The sequence below is a fragment of the Xiphophorus couchianus genome, chromosome 23 (genome assembly GCF_001444195.1).
Source record: "Xiphophorus couchianus chromosome 23, X_couchianus-1.0, whole genome shotgun sequence".
Taxonomy (NCBI): domain Eukaryota; kingdom Metazoa; phylum Chordata; class Actinopteri; order Cyprinodontiformes; family Poeciliidae; genus Xiphophorus; species Xiphophorus couchianus.
The window spans coordinates 1370570-1388893 of NC_040250.1; the positions used below are offsets into that span (position 1 = coordinate 1370570).

The 18324-nt window shown below is 37.7% G+C and overlaps 1 protein-coding gene across 5 annotated transcripts in view; it reads right to left on the bottom strand.

Annotated features, from left to right (window-relative positions):
- The window catches only part of lingo2 (leucine rich repeat and Ig domain containing 2), a 193221-nt gene that overhangs the window by 163408 nt on the left and 11489 nt on the right, over positions 1–18324 (bottom strand). Inside the window, exon 1 of one of the 5 annotated variants that reach the window (XM_028009485.1) lies at positions 9133–9142. The exons of the other annotated variants lie outside the window; for them this stretch is intronic. The gene's annotated coding sequence lies outside the window, so the exon portion shown is untranslated. Of the gene's footprint in view, positions 1–9132; positions 9143–18324 lie in introns of those variants that run through there. 5 annotated transcript variants of the gene reach the window in all.

Here is an 18324-nt window from a genome sequence, read left to right on the forward strand (position 1 = left end):
ACAGGATGAAAAGACAATGTAAAGCAGGGAGAGGATAAATTAAGACAGACAATGCCAGACCTTTGTGCCACTGACTGGGTTTCTGTAGCACCGCAGTGGAACAGAGAATGTTAAAAAATAGGACGATTTTTCTTCTGTATGTGCCATCTCCAATATGAGAATCCTTAATTACACACAACACACAAAGGAAACATTTGGTACTGTTCTGCTGTTCTCTCGGTAGAAAATGAAGCATCTTGTGGGCTGCAGGAGCAGAGCGAATCTCAAAGCAGCAACTGTAACAAGCAAACCCACAGAAAACCATCGGCTGGAAGAGAAACCGTTTCAGCAGGACCATGTGAATTTAACCGTGTAAAATACCTACTCAAAAGAATTATGTTCAGTACGTTATTATCAGCTTTTATGGACTAAGAATACAAACAATAAAAACTAAATCCATCATCTCTAAACACCGGCACAACCCGTTAGGGTGGAGGGGGGCAGATTCCTGTCTCCAGTGATTATTGGGAGTGAGGCAGAAAACACCCTGGACAGGAAACCCTGGACAGGAAACCAGTCCATCACAGGTCAGCACAGACACTCACAGGAAAAACACCAAAAGACTAAATAACAGTCATTCAGCATGAGACTCTGGCCTTATCTGGTTCAGTTCATTCAAAGGAAGAGAAGTGGAAGCTAAATGATCAATTAAATGACTGCAGATTACAGGAATGCTTTCAAACTTAAACAGCTCAGTCTTAATAATGCTATAGAAGTTGGTTTATATAAATGTCTCACTCAAACTTAAAAATGTTCTCTTATTTCCACTAACTCGATACTTTACAGTCATATTGAACAAAATGTATAGGTAGTAAAAATCACAACCTAAAAATGAAAAATTCATGTTGAATCCAACAAACGGTACAAGAATGGAGCCTGGAGGAACCTCCATATGGGATTTATTAATTTTATGACTTCCAAATGACAGACGGAGTCCCAACCAGTCAAGAACTGGACCAACCCACAGAACCAAATCTCACTCACATTTCCCGTCGGTCTGTCAGTGTGTTAAATTCAGCTATTTCAACCCACAACTGACATCCAAAAATATAAAGATAAAAGTTTTTCTAGTAATATTAAAAAGAATGATCATTTAAAATCAGATACAGACTCAGTGTGATGTAACTACAAACCTGATGGAAAGATCCACAATTCTGAATCTCTACATAAACTTCTATTCCAATTGTCTTGGTCAAAAATAACTTAAATACTGTAAATGACATCACACCTGGACCAATAAATGTTACATTTTTCGCTAAAGTTAACTATTTAACTAAATATACGAGACTGTTATACAATAACAAAATGTCTTCAGTCAGAGGCTTTTTCAGATTTGTTATAACACAGACTGCTACAGGAGATCCTTCCTGCACAGTAATAAGCATCTACAGATACTCTTTGAAGAAACTTGGATAATAATAGTACAATAATGTCTAATTTCCCTTTGGATATTATAACGGATGTTAAATTGTGTCATTGACTTTCTGCCCAGTGATGTTAGCATGTTTCACCTTCCAGCTTTCTTCTCATCACTCTGACACCTGTGTGCACAACCTTATAAAACCTTGCAAAAGGCATTTAAATGTCACTCCAGAGTCCCTCTGTCTACCAATTACTGTGCAGCACTTATTTGAAAATGACAAACCTGAGCCATAAATCTGATTTTCTGCAGCAAGAAGAACAAGGTTTAAAGATTTATTTTAATATCACCCATTTATGAATGTCAATCTTCTGAATTATTATTTTTTATCACATCATACTTGCCATCTATTTTCAAGATAGAAAGTATCTTGAAAATTACTTGCTCTTATAGGTTAATTGTGTGTTGAGTCAAATAAATTCATAACATTAGGATTGTACCTTTTTAAAAAAGTAAAATGCTGCTGTTGATCTGGTGACTTTTTAAAATATTACTGGGACTGCAAACTAACTGCACAGTTTGTTCACTGACCCAAACAAAGCTCACACCATCCAAGTGTTGTCTGCGCTGAAGCAGCAGTTCTCTGCATGCGTGCTCTTAGCGTTTCCTGGTACGTATAGCAGAATAAATAAAACATGTCATGAGAAAGCTCTGGAAACTAAATGTGCATCTCTTTTGCTCCCATGAAAATTATTTGTCTTTCCTCCGACACTGGCTCAGAGTCATTGGGGTTTTCACAGAACGTAAATAAATAAAAACAACAAAGTCTCTATTGGTTGAGTTGGATGTTTGGTTCATTCTGTGGAAAACTGAAAGCAACAGACAGCTAACATGGCTGACCAGGGCAGAAAAGACCTGGAGCAGTATTCAGAGCTGAAATATTAATGAAGATAAAACTAAAAACACTTAACACTAAATGCAAACTTCCAAAGACAAACTGCAGCCACCAAAACTGAGGAACAGATTTATTACCTGCTCTGTATTTATGACATTTTTACACCAGTGGAAACCTACAGATGTAAATCTATATTCCTCTCATCTGACAGCTGAATTCTAGTCTGTTTTAGAATCAGCTTTACCCACATACTCATTTATAATTTAAATGTCAACAGAATATAAAATATGCTAAATATTACCACACTTCTGTAGCCTGCAGAAATGCACAGTGCAGTTTAGTTAAATACACATTGCCCTGGTGGGAAAGCATTCTGTTTCTATTGAAGTCAATGGAATATAGTCAAAGCTCGAACATTTAATAGGGCAAATTAATGAGAATATAATACTGAATATACTGTAATAGAGTCTACTTATCACATTGAAACAGTATTTTATAACTAATGTGTTCTAAAGTTATACATTTTCGATCTTTTGCTTCTTTATGTGTGCAACTTATGAGATTACTGAGTCAATTCCTGCAGAGCAAGCACAAAAATAGGAAATCCTGATGCATGTGTTTTAGTTTTGGGTCCTTGGAGCGTCTTGGCTTTTTTTCTTCTTTACCTTTTATACACAGAGGCTTATCTCTCAACTGCAGTGCTTTGGTTTTTTGTGCTCTCATTGTTGTGCAACTATTCAAACCCAATCTGCCTCTGTTCCCAACAACAAATCAGTGTTTGGCTCTTTTTGTCTGCAGGCCTAACCAACTGTCGCTTTCTTATTCAGGCTCTCAACCTCCTTGCCATATTGTCCTCAGTTTCTCATTGTGTTTGTCACCGTCTGCCTCTTGTTATTTATGGAGACCCAAACTGTGGTTGGGCCGAGCGGGCCTGGATCGACGCTACGCCACAGCAGAACGTCCCAGGAGCTTCTGGCCTCCTGCCTCACCACAGCGTCCTGTACGGAAATCCAACGTGTTCGACATTTTCATGTGAGGATCAAAGGATATATTTGAGGTTTAAATAATATTTTAAATTAATGTTTTTGGGGAATTATCTGTAGCTTATTGTGGTCCTCTGACCTCCTGTCTCCATCTGAAACGTTTTAGGGAACGAAAGAGCAAACTGACCTCTGGATGAGTACAGGGCTTCCTAAATAATACGAAATAACTTATTTAAAATAATTCAAACATTGGAACAGTACACAGATTCAATCCATACAAAGTAGTCTATTTCAACCATTCATTCATAGTTTACATTATTCTGGCTCACAGCAAAGGAAATAATAAATAAAATAAATTCACTTTCTTAAATAAAACATATCAGAACAATAACATTATTTTTAACACAGAAATTAGGCCTCCAGTTGAAACCTTTAGCTGTGTTTTCTGCTTCAACCCCAGTCATTTGATTCAGGTGTTGGACCAGGGACACGTCTAAAAGCTGCAGGACACCGGGCCTCCAGAAGAACCCAGGGTGAAATGTTTATATTCAGGCTCTTATTTTAGCTTCCTCCCCTCATGTTCCCTTTCTTTTTCCAAAATAACTTTATTTCAAATGAGGAAAATTCAGGATGAAACATGGAAAGCAGAGGCTGCTCCAAAAGCATGACTGTTAGGTTGATTGGTCTCTAAATTCTCATTTAATACGAGTGTGTGTGTGTGTGGCGTGTGTGTGTATGGTGGTTTGTCCTGTCAGTCGGTGTGTTGTCCTGTGATGGACTGGTGACCTGTCCAGGTGACCCCGCCTCTCACCTGATGGCTGCTGGAGACAGGAACCAGCATAAGTATTGGATAACGGATGGATATGAATTAAGATGGTTAAATAATTAATAACGCTAAAGAAAAAACCTACGTCAAATCAAAACAAGCCATGTGGAAAAATGTTTCTGTTGAATCACATTGTTTCTTTTCCCCTAATTTTCACTTTGCATGTAAAAGTATTTTGGTTTTCAAGTTTTTTTTTCCAAGATTTGAACGTGATCCAAGCTGTTCATTCACACAAACAAAACACCACTAATGCATCTGCAGCCAAAATGTTAACAGAAAGCAACTAAATCCACCAAAAAACTGAGAGGAAAAAAAGAAAGTTAAACGCAGTCAGCATGTTTTAGTCACAAAAGGAATCTCAGCCGGAACAACAAGAGCGCTGCTGATGAGCCGGCGAGATGGGCGGAGCTGAAGGTAGGGCCTGTTCTCCACGTGTGGTGAAAATCACAGGAACCCTCTTAAACTCCACGCTTTTCTGATGTTAAAACTAATTAACATGAAAATCAACTCAGGGGTTTCATTTAGAAGATTAGAACATGGTGCAGCGTTCAGCAGCAGAAAAGGTCTGGGCTTAATGACTGAAGAGCTTTGGAAATAACAGTCCTTGTGTTTTCAGCGTCTCAAAGATAAACCAACGTGGGATAAAAGGCTTGTGAATGAAAATCAAAGGCAACCACAATAAAGTCTGGGACAAATCTGCTTACATTCAACATAAATCTCTTTTCCTGCAGGTTTAAAACATCTACAGGATGACTTCTGCTCCCTGTATCAGCTAGTAGAGCAGCTCTAGCAACGCACTATCATTCAACCAATTTAGAAACCACATGGCATGTCTTTTCCATTTTCACCCATGGCATGCATGGTCCTGGGTGAGCAGGTCACACAGAAATATTAAACCACAGGCTGCTGGAGTTAATGCATACTGTTGGGAGCTGTGCTCTAAGCAGCGGGCTTTTAGATGCCTCCGCTCTGAAGTTTCCATTGTCAAAGGCTCAGGCACCAATAATCACTCACTCTCTCTGAACCATTAGGTTTTTGGCCGTAACGGCAGTCTGGTCTCACAGAAGACATTTATTGAGCCGCTGCTTTGTTGTACAGCTAATTAGGCAGACCTTGTGGTTTCTGTACTCCTAACATGTATTAGCTTGTTTATCCGACCGAGTGCACACCAGCCACCTTTTCACATGGTCACTACTTGCATGTATACCAGCAAAACAGGACACAAGAGACAAGATCCCCAAGGTGTTGATCAGCTGCTCCAACATTTCTGTGCCATACTCAGTTTCATAACGCAGCATAACTGCTGCAAAGACACAAACTTCTTCAAACAGATGTATGTGCATTCTAAAAATAAATACATTTCTGTAGAGTTCAGTATAAACATGTTAAAGGGTTTGTTTTAAATGAAAAAACTCTTTGACTAACCCATTCCCTCCTCACCTGTGGGGGCGCTGCACCACGAACCTCTGAAGAAGACACTGATCACAACTCATAGCATGTACAGTAAATAAAAATGGAGTGGCGTCAGACTTAGTGGTTGGATGATTTCTCTTTTGTCTTTGGTAAAAAAAACCACAAGCCGTTTCTCCCACTTGGGACTCATGTTTGTTTAGGCTGCGTTTACCCAGAATGGGTTAGAGTTGGGGAAAGGACAATATTTATCTAGTCTTCCTTTTCGAGTGTTTTCCACTCCACTTGCATCAAACATGCATTTGAACTGCAGCAGAGTTCACTTCAACAATCCGAGAAGCTAAGTATTCAGGTGGACCAGAGTTGACTTTCTGGTTTGCATCTGACTTCACACCTCCCCAAATGAACTGTTCTTTTTAGGCAAACAAACTAAAATTCAATTAAAGCAGCTGGTGTGAATGCACGCTTACATTTTGAACCATATAACTAGTTCGACTTTAGATTTTGAATAGAGATGGTAAATGTTGCCTTTCTTAAAATACAGTAGATCAATCTCTAATTTAGCAAAAGAATGACAACTGTTGAGTTGGATGCTAGCCTTAGCATCGTTAGCCAGCCATTGCACATAGTTCTGTTCTCTTACAGTTTGCACAACACATAAAGGGGATTACGCCTTAATGCTCAAACATGCTAAGAGACAACAGAATTAGGGCTGTTGTAAACTAATATTTTAGTAATCGAGTAATCTATTCATTATTCTTACGATTAATCGAGTAATCAGATAAAAAAAAAGATAAAATAAAACATTGGTAAATCTAACATAACAGCAGTATTTCTGTCGCATATCAACATTAGTCCAATTTTTCACAGTTGAGCTTCCCTAACAATAACTTTTCTGTAGTTAAGAAAATTAACTCGTAACAATAATAGCTCACTTTCCAAGTTAATCTGAAGAAAAGTTATACAAAAATCTGAAAGTATTTTTGTATAACTTATTGAATTGAATTATTATTCAATTCAATAATAAAGAGGCAGGCTCAGAAACACGCTTATAAAAAATGTCTATACTCCAGCTTTTGGTTTCTGTATTCATCTTCAGTCAATTTAATAGATGAACTCTCACCTTGTCCAGACATTTATAGCTTCTGTGTTTATGTTATTGACAGGATTTGACTCCTTCGTTCGTCACACACAGAAACTCATCTACCATCTACGTGCTGCCACGACGTTCTCCGCCACCCATTTGTTGAGACCAGGATGATATGAAATACATTTTCCGGTTCGTCCGTAAAGCTACACTTATGTTAATCTTCTAATGCGCAGTCGCCCGCAGTGTACAGTCTATCCGCTCACCTGTATAAATACACCTGCGGCGCTCTTCCCCGCTGTTGGCTCTGAACCGCCACCAGGCAGCAGCTCTGTGAGGAGAAAAGCTGCCGTACTCCAGACATTGCACCAGTTAGTTTAAGGATGCTTATTGGTCCCTGAAAAACGACAAAGACCCAGACATGATCATGAATCAATAAAATCCTCCCAGGCCAAACTTGAAAACGTTAAGATGCTAACACTTAGCTTCCATCAACAACTCAGGAGGAAGTGAGAGCTAATTACTAAGTAATAACCCGGCCGGAACACGGTGCGCTAAATAATAAAATATAATTTAACGAAGCTTCAAGGCAGATACATTTTCCTCGAGGAATTTTAATAATCAAGGTACTCAAAACACTCGAGGAATCGTTTCAGCCCTAAACAGAATGCTCATGCAGGGAATGAATGACTGATTACCTGTTTCCCAAATGCTCATGCAACCCTTGACAAGATGCCTCCCTGGGTAGCAAGCCATAACAAAGCTAAACTTTGCAGGATATCATGCCAACTGTGGATGAATATGCCTAAAACTTAAGTTCTGTTTTCAACCAGATGTTAAGATTGATTGACTGATGCAAAAGGTCTTGTGCAGGTGAAGTTTGTCTCATAAAGTGCTGCTTTATGAGATACTTTATGCTGCTAACCCTAACCATCTTCTATAAGTTATACCCAGCTGCATTAATGTTTCTCATTACTCTTTTCATTACTGTATACCTCTACATAAACTTAATTAGCAACACAAATCAACATTCAGCAACAAATTTTTAACTGAATTACCAGCACTTGCGATGTCATAAGTACATTTTTCCATGCAATTAAACTAAGTAATGATAAATATACTACTAAAAAAAATAAAGGGAACACTTAAACAACACAATATAACTCCAAGTAAATCAAACTTCTGTGAAATCCAACTGTCCACTTAGGAAGCAACACTGATTGACTATCAATGTCACCTGCTGTTGTGCAAATGGAACTTTGTACAGAACAAAGTATTCAATGAGAATATTTCTTTCATTCAGATCTAGGATGTGTTATTTGAGTGTTCCCTTTATTTTTTTGAGCCGCGTATAATAGAAGCAAAGCATTGCAATGTGGATAAGTCAGTCTTGGAGTGGAATACTTTGCATTGGTAACAATTTCCTTAAAAACAGTTTCTGATTCAGGGAACCGTTTATGAAAACAAGAAATAAGGATTCTTAGATTTCCCCCCAAAAATCGGCTAAAATCTTTCCTTGTTTTTATGAGCCCAGGAGAGATATCTTTCAGACTAACATCTGAAATGAAAACATGGTGCACTGTAGCTTTAAAGGTCCTGTGATGCGTTTTCCTAACAGGCTTACTGAACACTTTCTACATTGATTCAGACACAAACATCTACAGGAAAAGCCTCTCGAGTTTGATAAAGAGTCTTAACAGTAACCATTAGTCTGCATCGTTTTGGATCTCTTTACTATATGATCAGAATTTGTTTCAGCTTTAGAAATATCCTGATTTATGTAAGTCAAACACAAGGTTACATAAGTGCACTTCTGAGCAATACTGAGCCATGAACATATGCTGATCCAACAAGAGCGGACATGCCTGTGTAAACATCAGATTGTAATATATTAATAACTTATTCATGTTTGGATTGAGCAGTCACTTTTTAAAGATAATGCATGGTGATCTCAGGCTAAGAAACCGGTCGCAGCGTTATGACCCTGCTTTGTAATCTAATCCATTCATAACCACATAGTTTTACTCGACAAACAAACAGCTGTTCATTGTAACGCTGGTTTCTGCTAAAAACACGAGCTCCAGTTCAACAACTAGGCTGTTCTGTGGCATGGCACTTGCATTTTAATAGCAATACCATTTAGGACCAAATCACTGAAGCCTAAATTCTGACAGCTGTGTTTAGGTAATAAATCATGAAATGAGCCGAGGCATAAAAATAATTTTAAAAATGCATGTAATTATAAGCATGGTTCAGTCAATCTGGGCTGGCATAGAAACTCATGCCCACGCACTGATTTTTAATTGCTCACTTCACAGGACAATTCATGTGAGCACCTGGGAAAGGCATGTCCAGCACCACAAAGCTAGGTTTCAAAAGTTTAAAATATTATTTATTTATGAATAAATAAAATGGTGGGTCAAACATAAAATCAGATCAAAAACAAAGATGTGAAGAATTAGGAATTTGTTCTCTTCATCATCCAAATCCATGATCATTAAAGTGTTCTGGTGTGTGAAAGCATCCGCTAACATATTATCCATTTATCTATCCTTCTATGCAAATTAGTCCACAAAGTAAATTAGGATATTAATAAAAGAATTGGGAATAATGTAACAGCCATATTTGCATTGGAAATTCCCTCAATTTTTCTGTTATTTGAGATGTTTGTGAAAGTCTGCTCAAACTAATCAGATCAAATCCAATCATTATCAAAGAACATTTATTGCTCTGAATTATGAAGAACTTTTGTTACTGCTGGGAATTCCTTAAAATACAGAAATGTGTCAATTAAAAATAATTACTTTTAGTACTTTTAACTAAAGCTGACAACTTATTGGTCTTTTTCAAGGCTCAGTCCTTTCACACAAAGTCTTTTCCAATATCTCTGCAGAATCCAACAAGGAAACAAGCTCTGTGCTCACAATGCCATTTTAGTATTGATAGAAAACACAAATTATTATTCTCCATTTGAGTTTTATGCTTACATGAGCTAATATGCTTGGTTTAGCTAACAAGCCTTCATTGCCCATTAGAAACAATATGTCCACTAGAATGTAAGTGGCATCTCAATTAGCACTGTCTAAATATGTTTTTCTGTTCTCCAGTAAGCTGCTCCTTCTGCTCAGTTTGCTTGGTCACAATGCATTGCCTTCCTACGGCCACCTACCTCTGTCTGCGCCACTTTCAATACAAATTAGTAAACATAATGGAAATGATCTGCTTCCTGCTGGAGAAGGCTGTTGTTCTTATGTCGATGCTTAAACATTTATTCTCATGCCAAGCTGCTTTACACACCCTCTGAAACATTTATACCAAATTTAAACTGGTCCTGTTAGAACGGACTTCCTGTATTATATCTCTCCCATCATAACAGCCTCAATGAGCACTCAGTAGCTTCTTAATGTGAGGTTGCTTCTGCAGAAATGGATATTGGCTGCATTAGCTATTTAATTTCCTGTAAATAACCGCAAGAATGCAGCTCAGATGACCAATCACAGGGGGGTCTGCGCCATCTCCATTTCAGATGTTGTCTTGATTATCAGAACATCGCATTATCGTCTTATTGTTTAATTCATAATCAACTGAGAAAATACTTTCTTTAATTAAATGTGGATAATCTTACAGCCAGCACAGAATATTGCCCTGATTATAACTTTGTCAGTTGGATTTATAGTTGTTTATCTGATCGTAATTGCACTACATTATATTCCAATTCAGCAGGGCAGACTGGTGCTAAGAGCTATCTTATTGAAAAATCATTACCCTGTCCTCACCCCAACTGGTTTCACTGTTTCACGGGTCAGTTGTGTTCTGCAGGTCCTTTCCTTCAGCAACACTGTTCCAGGGATGCAGATTTTATGTAGAACTCAGACTCAAAGGGAAACTACCAATGATATGAAAACACCTTTTCCTCAAACTGAACTTATGCCATGAACTTTTTCATCATATTTGTTACTGTTCTCCAAACTAATTTCAGAAGGCTGGAAAGAAGGGGAAAAAACGCTTCAAAAGATTGCAGTGAGCAAAATGTCGCCACCTCCCAGGGTGGCAGTGAGATCAAAGTTCCTCCTTTAGAGGGTCAGACAGACAGTCTAATACAACCCACAGAGGATCTTTGGAATAAGCCCTTGAAACCCAAGGGTATCCACTCAGAGCTCAGCTGTAAAGCATACATATTGGACCTGTCTGCAGGAGCATCCTGCGCTTTCACTCCCATCCTGCTGCATTACGTGAGCTCCCTGTGTTGTTAGTTCCACAGCTGGTATAACTCCCACCACCACACAACGAAACAAGAACATTCAGCTCCAAACATATCAGCATGGGTTTTCAGGTCTCATTAAAAGGCTGAAAAACTAAAACAGAAAATCTTCAGGAAGCCTAAAGACCTAAACTGAAGCTCTAAAAATGAATATCATGTCCTGAAATAAAAATGACCTTAAACATCTAAATAAATGCAGATACTGTAATTACCTTTCAACTGAATGCTTTGCCAGTAAAAACAGCAGGTGATATTTGTTTGCTTTGCATTTCTAATTACTGCTGTTGACTGAAAAACACCAAAAGCATAAAACAAAGCAAAGAAATATTAACACATCCACTCTTTCTACATACTAAACTCAATGAAATTCAAGAAAAAAAGCACATATGAACAAGAATATAAAATGACGAAGAGCTTGATGAGACCTGACCAGTGAACTGCGATCTAAATAATAAAATATCTGACTTCTTTACCTGACATTAAGTGCATCAAAAACTAAAACTACCATGTTTTAGTTTTTGTTTGGTTTTAATCACAAAACCAAACAGCATGTTTTTATTTTAAGATTAGTGAAAATCAGGTCAATGCTTGGGACAAATGCTTTGATGCATAAAATATTCAAAACTGCTGTTTCTATTTAAGAACCTGAAACATCTTTTTTATTCAGCTGTCAATGTTTGTTACTTTAACTGTTAAAAATGTACACAAATACTTTTACGTTTTTTCATAGAAGGAAAACTGAATATTCCCAACGGGACAGTAAGACCTCAAAGTAAAAATGGAAATTAGTATTGGTCAGTAAAAATCTGATTTCTACTATAAGGGAACAAACAACAAAAACTGCAGTGGTAAACATGATGAGAAACTGACGTCGTAAACATTTTATTGCAATACAGACTGTCGACATAAAAATTAAAACATTTAAAATGTCAGGATCAATGTCTGATCAAAATCATTAACGATGCCGGCTGTATTAGGCTCAGATATGGTAGAATATTGAGGCATGAGTACACACCATCTACTGCATCTTGTTCCTGCAGTGACTCTGACCTACTTTACATCTAATGAAGTAAAGCCCCTTCCTCTTCAAAGTAGAACACACAAGGTTATCTGAGCTCAGCATCAATAAGGAATCATAAGCTTTCAAAATTACTTTCACAATAACTTTCATGCTTTATATTCATAAATGTTTTGAAGACTTGCTGATAGATTCACGTTTTATTTATAATCAATCAGGAGTTTCCTTTTTCGGAGCGTTAAAGATGGTGAATGAGTGTTGTGTTCAGGGAGTTTGTGGATCATATGACACATTTCTAGATCTCAGTGTTGAGAGGTTCGGTTCATTACTGAGACATTTACTCCACCTCATGAGACGGCAGTGACAGGAGTAAACGCTTCCTACTGCCTCAAAGACTTTTCTAATTAAGTTTCCTATTTATAGGAGACAGAATCATCCTCATCACCTGACAAATTTTCAATAATTGTCTGGATTGTTTGTCAATGTGTAATCATCACATTTTCAAATCTAGCTGTCTGTAATATATATTCAGCAAATGCATACTGTTAGAGGACAAAATTATTCATTTGCTCCCTATTATGTTGCAGTATTGCAAACAACATCTGGATGTCAGATATCATTCAAGGTTAAGAATAATTAGTCTTCACTTCAATGAACCAGAAACTGTGAATTGTTTCATTTCTTTATGTCATTTGTTTCTGTGGGTATAGCACTGAATATCTTAGAATATATAATGTTAATTTCTGGGAAAAAAAAACACATCTTAATTACTGGTGATTTATTTTGTTAAATATATAGTAAGCATTATCTCAGGCTTCCATCTGGCCTCTGGTTCCAGAACTAAAACATTAAAAACCGAACCATGGCTGACTTAAAGAACCATGTTTTAACGGCGGGTAAAGAAGAAGAGTGTTCACGTTTAACTATTGCTCTGTCCCGCTGCGTAAATACAGCCGAGCTGACATGGAGCCACATGTTATCCATAATAAAAACACATGATGTGAGCTGCACCGTGTGTACAGTGGATCCCTGTGTTTACGGCAACTACAGTCACCCGGAAATATCTACAATACATGAAGACATGACACCCCCTCTAAAAATGCTTAGAACTACATGATTTAATAGCTCAAACATCAAAAATACCTTAATATGCAGAGTGGAAACCATCTTAGCACCACTGCAGAAGCTAACCTCTGCAGTCTGCCTTATCGACTGTCTTGCAAGAAGGAGAGAATGGACGACTCTCAGCCAATAGCATTGCGCCTTGGCATTTCAAGACGCAATGCGTCTTTCATTGCCAAGAAAGACGCTTTCCTGGCAATGAAAGCCAAGAAGGAGTCTTGACTTTCAAATGTTCCCAAGACGCAGCTTGGGAACATTTCAGCTTCCCAAGCTGAAATGTTTTTTAGATGTTCTCTATGGAAAAATCACTAATTAGGCTAATTTTATGTGAATAATTTGGAGTTATGTTCCATAGAAAAACCTTAGTGAACCAGGCGGGTTGATTGTTGTTCCCTGCATGTCCACCAGCAGCAGAGTGTTGGCTGTGGAAAATGACATGAAGCAGAACTCAACTATCCTGTTTGGTCACACACACACTGCCGCTGTGTACACACTATTTACACACACTCCTGTGCACGCTCACAGAGGCACTATTACTGACAGTGGTAGAGAAACCTAACATTGCACAGCAGTTAAAAGTAACACTATCATCACAACATTCAGCAGCTGTATCACAGTAACATGTTTCCTAAGTTCCTACTTGGCAAAATAAAAATTGCTCACTTTCCTTCCTATCAAGCATTTATCACTCTGTGTTCTTTCCACAAGGATTAAAGTGCTTTTCATTTCAGCTGAAAGTTCAAGAAGCACAATTACTATTTCTACTACCCTGCTTGTATCCTATTAACCCAGTAAGACTGTGATGTTTAGCTTCTCCAGGTAAAACCCAAGACCTAAGCCTACAGAATACCTGTTGAAGACGGCGTCTCTGTGTAGAGCTACTGGGTAAGGATTTAACAATGATTCTGAAAACACACGACTGTTTGCTAATCAGCTACACAGCTTTAATCCCTCCAATATTGACAGGAATACAAATTAGACTGATAAAACCAAGATTTTCTCAGCTGGGATCTGCACATCAAAGACTTCTCCTTAAGCAGATCCAGTCATTACCAGTGCTTTGACATCTGAGTAACTGTGCAGGCATTGCTATACCCTCGCTCGAGCATGACTTCTGCCCATCGTTTGATGCCTATGGAGTGCAGACCTTTGATCTAATTTTAGTGCTTTGCCCTTCACACAAATACTCATTACCTGTGGCAGACTCAGAGAAGGTGCCTTGCCCGTTGGATGTATCATCAATTATTAGTCTGTTGGAAATAGAGCAATAAATAAATGAAGGGATTAATTGAATGGAATTCCACAGCAGACATATTGGATTGTGAGCCCATCCATCCGGGTTAGGAATATGTGAGGAAAATGTTCTTCTGTGATTAAAAAGACCATTCTGGTGATTTCCTCTGGATGTAGGACAGAACCAGTTCACACCCTTCAAGGAACCTCCTTCACAACTAACATACTGTTGGAAGGCTCTTAAACTTTATGAGGATGGAATTATTTTTAACGTTTTATGAAAAGGATTTTATGGTTTCAGAGCGTTTTTTCAAACACAAATCTAAAAAAAAACCATTTCAATTAAAATCTGTGCTGTTCTTTCAGCTAGTTACATTTCTTATCATCTGCGAGAAAAGTAAGGTGTGCAACAGATTGCAGTTGAAGCTTCTCTGCTCATTTTCACCTGAAGTTGCATAAAATCCCAAATACCAGTCTAAGTCACAATATCACAGTTTCAAGGGAATTTTTGGATGTAATATTTGGCAAGATGCAGTGTGAAAAGTCTCAGGCATCTGTAAATCTGCTATATTTTTGCAACTGGGTGGTCTCCAACTTATCAGATACTCTGAATATTCCAGATTATCTGAGATGCTAAAGTTATGCTTTAAAATGTGCTATAATTTTCCAGCCCTGTGAAAAATAAAATAAAAGCACCTAATCATTTTAATGGACATGAGCCTTTATCCAATGTGCTTACATTCAGAGGAAAGTCATTAATGTCAAGATCAAGAATAAAGCAGTTTTAATTGATGTCATGGTGAGCTGCACTCACTTCTATTTCACCATATAAACAACTGCATTGATCTGGTTAACCTTCTCATAAAAGGGAACTTTACACCTGAAAGTACAACAGGCAGTGCATTCACCTGCATTCAGTCATATTTAAATAAATTAATTTATTGGTGCTTTTATGCATTTAAAACAGGCCAATCACCAGAGTTTAACATTTACCACATCATATCTATGCTGATGATATCCAGCTGTTTTCCTATTATTATTTGTATATGTATTTTTTTCATTTCATATCTTATTTAATGGAAACAGCAAAATTATGAAATTGTGTTTTACATCAGCAGAATATGGACATATTTTTGCAGACATCTTTAATGGAAGTGCAGCTTTAGGCTCTAACTGCAGCTTCGTTTTGCTGACTGTGGAGGTTTTTAGAAACCAACTGAAAACTCTTGATTTCTCAAACTTTTGTGTCATGATTTAACTGTGCTTCTTATGCTTGACTTTATACTTTGTATTGCTTAACGGTCCTTTATGCAATACAGAGCTTTCTGACATTTCTGTGAACAGCGCTTTATAATGAACTTACTGCTTAATACTATAATTGTAATAAGTCACAAATCGTGCTAAAGTCGTGTTTTTCTCCAGTAATAATGGTGGATGAGACAATAGTTATGTATTGTTGTGTTCCTTGGTCTTCTTAATGTCGTTTCTTCTCTAATTTTGTCTAACAAACCTCTGTTGCTTCACAGACCAGTTGCAGAATACTCAGGTTAAATTACACTCAGGAGGAATCTGTTTATTAATGAGGTGACTTCTGTTGTTGTTGCTACGCTGCAGAATGACAAACGGTTTCTGGTAAATAAATTATTTGCCAAACTTCTACATTGTGAACTGATCCAGTTCACTTCAAATTCTTCTTTCCAGTGGAATATTTTACAATGTTGCATTAAACTCCAAAGGAACGGAATGCAGCAGAAGATAATAAATGTTCCTCATTTTTCTCCTCTCTCTGTGTTCACATTACCCTCCATCTGCTTGTCTCATCAAAGATTTTCTCCCCCTCACCAACTTTAAATATTCACTTCGTGTTCTTTCAACAATAGCTTACAAACACTTGGAAATAATTGAGTCTCAGCGGACTGACAAAAAAGGGAGCAATGATGGTGCACAGTGGAAGTGATCAAATATGGCCTTGAGCCAACCGTCTTTGTAGATGGTCTTTGTATTGCCATTGATCTGGGGGTGGATACACCCAAGGAATACATTATTTATGCACACTTTTTTCCCTCCCGACTGTAGGGAGTCGCAAACAGTAATGGGATAAGATGGGTGTCACACTGGACAAGGGGAAACCGAGGCTGCTGAGTACACGACCAGCCCTGAGGACCAAAGGCAGTGGCCACAAAATAGTGATAGAGGGCTTTCATCTCCCAACAGAAGGGAAATTGGTAGGATAATGTGCTCCTAACTACTGTTCATGAGGTTCTGTGCTAACATATCTATGGGAACACAAAGTTATTGTACCAACTTCTCAAACTTTGATGACTTAATCACATGTCCCTGCAGTAAACTGCTAAAACCATCAAATTTTCTCTCCCGCAGGGCAGACAAGTAACTGTGTTATTATCAGCTGTGCAATCTGCTTAGTTTGCCTCATGCGGAACGTTCTTGTGTTGGTGCTTTAAATATGTACGTCTTTAATGGGAAACAGTAGAAAAGATAACTTTGGCAACTCTGCTTTTGCATTTGTCGTCTCAGGGGTCATTACGTTGCCAATTAACTGTGTTTTTCTCTTTACATAAACACGTTGAGCCGACTTCCTGACGCGGTCATATACTGGGATCCACTGTGCTCTGCTGAGTGCTTTTAGAAAAAGCATCCTGCCATGTTCAGCATCTGAATTATTCAAATGTCTGTCAGTCCTAAGTTTTATTCATTCATGTTCCTGTTTGTTAGATTTCTCTGTTTCTGTAAAGTCCGTGGGGTACAAATATGCATTATATGAAAATATGACCACTGCATTATATTGTGATTAATTTCAACTACTTGTGTAACAGAACATACTAACAACCTCCATTACTGCAGTCATTTGTCCTAAGAAAACGTTTTTTTTTTCTAAAATATATCAAATATAGGAAAGTTTTTGATTTCCATAATAACATAAAAAGAAGTAAAACTTATAAAATGAATTATATCTTTGGGTGAGTTTTTTCTTTTACTTGAGATGATTATGGCTTTTGGCTAGTGAAAACCCAAAATAAGACAAATGTTTTATATTTTCTGTATGTTTACTTAGTGGGTAAACACAACCCAGATTCAGTTTTCTGCACACAAGCAACCTACATCCAAATTTTCCACAGCAGTCTCAACAGCCCAATTCCAATATTTTCAATCCAAAACCTTAAAGCTGATATATCATGCTTTTAAATCTTTCATTTTCACATGCAAAGCATTCACTTATGGTTGATATGAAGTAGAACAGCAGTGCTTTGGTCTGGTTTCCTGGTTATTGTAGCTCCACAGATCCATCTGTTCTAGTTTGTTTTGCTGCGATCTTCTTAAATGTGAACAGACATTTCCCGCTGCGCCCCCTCCAGGTGACCCAGGGTTCTACTCCACTCCCTCCAGCCATTTTTCTAGTTTGATAACTGCGATTCAATTGTCTACCGGCAGAAAAACGTTTTATTCCCAAGTTTATTAAAGATGTCAACAACAGAAGACTAGTCCATTAACCTTCCATGTAGGAGCCAGAGTCTGACCCAGAGCACATGCATGTGAGATGCCCAATGAAATATTAATGCTACCACAATATGAATGAAGTAAACAAAGCCTCAACATAATTAAGGAGTTAGCAGGAGCTTCAACAACATCACAATGCATTTGGGTCATGAGTTTCCACGAAACTGAAGTTAGTTTCCGATTGCAGCTTCTGAAATGGCTAAAGGGCGATTCCATTAAAATCTTTGCTACCTTCAGCATCTTTAATCTACTCTAGTTTAAAAAACTACAACACCTTCAAACCTGGACCAGATTATTGTTAAATAATAGCAGAATATTTTAAACCAAATTTGTGATTTGTGAAACCTTTATTTGAATGGTGAAACCTCAATAAGGACGATTTCAGTTCTCCTTTTGATCTGGACCACATAAGAACTGAACTCCTCTGAAATTTCCATTATTTTGCTGTTATATCCAGTTTTAGTTTTTTGTTTTCTCTCATAAAATATACTGAAGGTAGTTGAAAAATTAGGTGAAATTGCCCTTTATTAAAGTTTCACAAGTCAAATATATGTTTCACAAATCACAAACTGGG